Here is a 6,800-nt window from a genome sequence, read left to right as displayed (position 1 = left end):
CCCATATTGAAGGTTTGATCCAAATGAAATCCCAACATGCATTATGTGCTGTAATCCTTTTTTTTCTTTGAACAAACCATTTTTTCCTTTTCATCCCATCAGAGTTGATCAGATTATGTTTGAACCACCGGGCCCTGGGGTGAGGATCTGCAGATTATTTTGGACAGCAGGTAGGGGAAAGTGAAAATACCCTGAACTGTCTGATAGTACAAGAGGGCAAACATAGACTTTTGTTTTTAAGAAACTAAAGTGATTCTGTGAAAACAAAGGACTGAACATGTATTAGAATAAAGCCATTACCGGCTGACTTTGTGCCTCTGGCCTCAGTAAATTAACACAGAACAAAGTGAAAGGCTAGTTTCAGAGAAGAGCTTAATAACAAACCGGCTCACCTTCCATCATGCCATTACAGAGTCCAGAGAGAGCTTATGTAGTTATGGAGCATCGTCAGCATCTGCCTTATTCCCTTAAGGTGCAAAAATGAGTGTATTAGGCGCTCATTTGTGCCACCAGCTATCAGACAGCACTGGGCTTTGTGCCTGACTGCTGAAGCAGGGAGTTTGCTCTGTCTATATGAACTGTCTTAGTTTTCTCACATTTGCGTGCTTTGAACTCTTCAGAATATGCCTGAAGAGTGTATGTTTCATAATTTTTAATATGAAATGATTCAAAAGAGAGAATATATGAGAAATAAAAAATGATCAGAGCAATGTGTTAAAGAAGTTTTTCGGCATTGTAAGCAATTTAGTGCCTCAGTTTACTCAGAACAATATGATTAGTTTCAAAGTGTCAAAACCCTCAAGTGGCTGCAGGATTAGTGAGTGATCTTCAGTCAACACCATTTTCTTTTACAAACCCTCACCACGTGCTTTGATGCTGAAACTTCAGCCAACCTCAAGTCCTAGTCACGTTAGATCAATGATTTATACAGGTGTGCAGAAAGCAGACAGCCCAAATAACCTGCAAGTGTTAATTTATCCAGTGTTTCTGCAAAATCTGTAGTGATTTTGAGCTGCGAAGAATGTTCACTTCCATCCACACCTTCCTAACCTCTGGTGTGAGACCAGGCGGAGGATGTGAGAAAAATTGACAAATTACACCTAACTGTGTTCTTGGTAGATGTGAGCAGAGTTTGTTTTGCCAGCTGATTTTCAAACACACATCTCCTCTGCTTATTTTGTGTTAGCTCACTGCTGCATGACTGTAAATGAAGACAAAAAAACTCCAGAAAGGACAATCCATAGTCGTCTCCAGAAAAAATTGCTCATACAATCATTAAATGCTCGAATGCTTTATCTTATTTTTCTCCTTTCCTCAAGGAAGTGTTCCTGATTTTCATTAAAAGAGGTTTTTCAGTGTTCATTTTTCCGATGAAATCAATCATAAACTGTAAGCACAAGATCCACCTTGGGATTAAATTTATAGTCAGACTGTGATATGGAGCAGCAGAGGTGTCACAAATGGAGTTGGAAATCTATTTTCCAGACATTGATTCACCTCTTCTCTCGCTCTCAGAAACTTCACAGCTTTGCACATCAAAATATTTGCATCCACACAAGAGCTGTGACAATGTGTGCCATGCAAATTGAATTAAATGTTCTCTGTTTGGACAGCATGCAGTATGTAGAGAAACTAAAGATGTGTGTCAAAGTTAAGTTTTCAGGAAATAACTACTTTATGATTGTGGATTTTTTCACAGGTAGATGTGGGCTTGGTGAGTCAAGACACGGTTCAAAGTGTTAATGTAGTCAAAAGAAAGAAAAGAAACTGACAGTCAGAGGTGCTGCAGGTGTGTAGGTTTGATGCTGTCTGAATTTTGAGCTTTTGAGGTGTTCTTGACACCATACAAGCTTGAAATAGGATGCAAGAATTTTTCTCTTTCCTTATTTTTTCTTTCAGTTGTGGATGTTGTGATGTCCTGCTTCTCTCCGAGAACAGTTGGAGTGCTAGATCTCCCTGTGGTGGAAGGGGCAGGGGTCCTCCTGCATCAGTTGCAACACCTGTTTTAAGCAGATCTTATTTAAATTGTCTGACAAAAATGTATCCAGCCTACCCTGAATGTTACAAATGCGCTGTACAAGAAGGGACAAAGCAGATTCTTTCTGCTCAGGAGAGACTCAGGTCTTTTGGTGTGGAGGGGGCTCTTCTGAAGTCCTTCTTTGACTCTGTGGTCAGCTATCTTCTTTGGAGTGGTCTGCTGGGGAAGTAGCATCTCTGCTGCTGACAGGAAGAAGAGGAACAGACTGGTGAAGAAGGCCAGCTCTGTCCTGGGCTGCCCACTGGACCCTGTGGAGATGGTGGCTGACAGGAGGATGATAGCAAAGCTATCTTCTCTGATGGACAACACGTCACACCCCCTCCAGGAGACCATAACAACACTAAGTAGCTCGTTCAGTGACAGACTTCTTCACCCGCGGTGTCTCACAGAGAGATATCGCAGGTCTTTTCTTCCTGCAGTGGTCAGACTATAACCAATAATATATATATGTTGTAAGATATACTTATTTTTTTTACATCTTAAATTTTAATTTTAATTGCTAATAACTTTTTAATAATTCTCGGCCCGTGTGGGACGAGAATTATTCTCTCTCTCTCTCTTACATAGTATATAACATTAAACAAGGGATATAAATAGCATACAATTAACATAATGGAAAACTAGTCAATTCAGTTCACAACGTTTGACACTGCAACTATCATCACCACCGCTCATGGTTTAAGTTTATTTGTAGCGACCGGTAACTTAAAGTTTCTCTCCTCTGCTCTAGCCTTATCAGGCTAACCAAAACTAGCGTTTTAGCCACCTTGTTTCGATGCAAACAGAAACTAACGGTTTTACCTCCCCTTACGGTCTATGCTGTCAACAAACAGAATATGCCGGCACTATTTTCCACAGATTGATTTGAGATGACGTGTGATCAGTTTGCCTCTGGCATTGCTCATATTAGTGAAAGTTAACTACTGTCGTTAAGGGGAACATTGGGATTATGTTGGACAGCAGTGAAAAGAAGTTATATGATGCGCTGGCCCCTTTCAAAAGTAAAAAGAAGAAAGAAAAACAAAGCTTTTACAGCTCTTTACTGTGAGAGAGAAATGGAGAATGCTCTCAAGAGTTTTACTCACCTGCAATGGATGGTCTTCAATCACAAGGTCTTCATTGACAATTACTGCAAACAGTATTGACCATGAGTGGAAATGTATTGCTTAACCAGTGCCCATATTGCCAAAGTTTTACTGAAGGCTACAGAGACAAGTACAAGTTGACTGAAAAAGACTCGTATGTAGTTTTTGACTCCACAGTCTAACAAATTAGATGTCTGTCCTGCACTAAAATGTGTGTTTATTTTTACAGAAATCCAGAAAAAAATTAGAAGAGAAATATTTTACAGTAAATAGTTATAGTCCAAAATAAAAAAAAGAAAGAAAATTCCCCAGTCCACATTTTGAATCATCTCTTACTGACATTACTGAGTAAAGATACTTCTAAATCTCCACATAAACTTGTGCAGTACATGCAACAAATATTTCCTGAGACTTAAGAAGGAATGTCAATGAATTAGTCCCTTTTTTCTTCTAACTTCATAACTTGAGCCAGGAGAAGGGCGATAGAAGAAATCCTTTCCATAGACTTCCTTAGAAAAAAAAGAAAATAATGGTGGCTCACTCAGCTTGCAGAAAGAGTCTGGGTTAATCCTACATATGTGCCTTATCTGGCCTTTTTCTTTCGTGTTACCCTTTTTGCTCATTTTTCATCAAAGTCACATTCAATGTCTGCTGCTTTTAAAGCATGAAGGTGTGATGAAAGAAGGGCGAGAGGTTAAAAGGTCAGGTGCCAGCTGCAGCAACACAAAGAGACAAGGTCTTGTGCATTACAGAGATTATAATTGGCATGATTGTAAGTCAGCCTGGAGTATGTGTATTCTTATTATCTCAAATGGCTGCAGCACGTGGCCTTGGTTTGCCTCTACTCAAACAAGCCTTTTAATTATAAGTGTATGTTTGAAAATACACTGAACCAACATCCCTGATATTTCCAATTCTACTCACAGTGTAAATACTTTTAATTTTCATTCTACAGCATGCTCAAAATTATATGAATCCTGCCTGCTTAAATTATAAAGGTAATTTTTTATCAGCACTGGAAAGTAGCTCCATGAATTTCTCTCATAGTGGGACTTCATTTTACTTCACTTGAACTGTTTGTCTTGAATACAGGAGCTTGCTTCATTAGTGTGTTAACAAGTTGTGACAAAATAATTGACACGAGCCATCTCCCGGGCGATGTGTTGGTGTCAAGTTACAAGGCTGATACACACACAGCAGTGTCAGTGCTGCCTAGTTTATGGACCCGCTTCTCCTTAACAACAATCTGTCTCAACGTGGCCTCCGTTGTGTCAGCAAAAACAAGAGCTCGACTCGATTCAGAGGCGAGAGGTTAACGAATGGCCTATGATTGAGCACAGCTTTCACCCTTATGATTAAACACACTAAGTGACACGCCGTGTTTGATGAACCATCTATTATTTTCTTAATAAATCTTGCAGTAAAGAGCGCAGTGTACAAGTCGAGTGGGCCAGGGTCAATGCAGAGCTGAACATTTAGCAAACAGCCTATGCTTTACGTAACTTGACTGTCTGCTTCTGAGGGCTTCACTTTTTAAGACTATTCATAAAGAGCCGGTGTTAGCAGCTAAACAACAAACAACTTAAAGATACTGCTTTGGATAAAGAATCGTGAATTATAAATATTAATACAAATTTCAAAGGTACATCTTAAATCTCAGGCTATAAGGAAGATGATTTTGAGGTTCCTGATGGTAGGTATAGAAATCTATCCTAGGGGCAGGTCATGACCTAGACTTTGAACTAAACTAAACTGGTCTACACTCTGGCCAGGGCTCAACAGTAGAACAAACAAAAGGTCATCTTTCTTTAGGCAAGACCAACACCTTTGGATTCATGCCAGTGCCCACTGCCTAGGAATAATTAATTTATCTCAAACAAAACACCAACCACAGCGAGAATGCTAAAGCTGAAAGCTCTGTATATTTCTGTACACTGATATCCACCAAATACTAAAATCTACATATGTTAACTTTGCACAATAATGTGGCCAAGTTTTGAGCAAATACAGCAACCAACACATACTTAAACTGGGCTATTTAAGTGGTGATATTGCATTGGAATTGTTCTTACCATTATTATATTTAAGTTTAAAACTCTAATACTGTGACAAGCCTGTGCTCTAATTGGAAAAGAAACTTTGAACTACAAAGATTTGACTCAATAACACAACAACAACAACTTATATTCTGCTACACAAGTTCATTTTCATTCAGTTATGTAGAGTATTGCAAATTATTGCAATACATATTGTGACCCTTGTATTATCATGCTCATTGCCAATACCTAGCCCTGATATACACACAGATTATACATAGTTTGAATTGTTTCTTTAGAGGGTAGTAGAGGCTAGATAGTAACATCCTATGTAAAGGGGTTTTGATGATGATCTATCAGAAAGTCCTTCCTCCACCTTGAATTAGATGCATATGATATTTCCCAGTGAAATCAGAGTTCACATATTTTTATTGGGATACCATGAAAGTTGGACAGACATTCATTTCCTTAAGAGGAACCCTAAATACCCTTTACTACTTAACTCTAAGACTAGTCTCAACACAGAATACAGCCTGACTCAAATAGAGCACATTGTAAGAAAAAAAGACAACAAGCTGGTTAGACCCTCAGGTTAATGGTGGAGTACACACATTTTACAGCTGCTCTCCTAGCACACATGTTTAGTGTTGATACTTAATGATAGCTTTTAGGATAATTATCAATGAAATCACATTTAATTTGGCCTTTCAAGATTTAATCTTAACAATTGAACCCTTCTCTAGTGTCAAAAGACGTGCCGATAATCAGTTCCTTAAAATAGTGAGTTGGTCACTGAGATTATTTGTAGTACTCTGCCTAACATTCATTTTTATCACTTAATTCAGCTTTAGAGGAGTTCACACTGAGGACATTTCTCTCTGAGTCAAAAAGTGCTAACCACCCAGGCACTGTGCCACCAGAGCAGGAAAAGTTAGACCTCAAGGTGGCTTTTGAGGAAAGTCGGGTCACAAAAATCAATAGGTTCCTCTCTGTTGGGAGCATGAATGTGCACAGCACATTTCATGCCAAACCAGCCGTCAGCTTTTTAGATACTTCTAGGTCACAAACAAGCAAACAAACATGGTCAAATGGAGGCAATCACACAATGCATTGTTTAGTGGATATAAATATAGACACTGTACAGCTTTCAGTCTTGTCCTCCAAAAAAATTCATTATCATTCCAATTATGGAAACTTTGTTGACTTTTCTCCTCTACTGCAGCTTTTCTGGGTGTGATTTTGTCGGCTCTGCAGAGCGAGACTCCCAGGCACCACTTGAGCTGGAGGTTAATCTTTAAGCTTCGCCCTGTACGTTCTTTTTTTTTTTTTTTTTTGAGGTTTTGAAGGATGGACTTCTGGTCCAGATTTTTGGTCACTTGAGTGAGGATAAAAGCAGCTCAGAGTCAGTGATCGGTGATGGGCAGATAGATTTTGGAAGCTTTATCTCAAGAAGACCAGAGGAGAACAGAAAAGTAAGATATTTCAGCACACTCTTAGTCACAGCTTCACTCAAGGTAGACGACATTTTACATTCCTCACAATCTGAGAGTGCAGTACTTATCCGCTCAGCATCTTGAAGTCTGACATTTGCCTATGATATTAAAGGCTCTCTTGAGATTAACATTCAGATTTATTTCTATA

This window comes from Notolabrus celidotus, chromosome 8, assembly GCF_009762535.1.
Source record: "Notolabrus celidotus isolate fNotCel1 chromosome 8, fNotCel1.pri, whole genome shotgun sequence".
Taxonomy (NCBI): domain Eukaryota; kingdom Metazoa; phylum Chordata; class Actinopteri; order Labriformes; family Labridae; genus Notolabrus; species Notolabrus celidotus.
This window is presented reverse-complemented; position numbering follows the sequence as displayed.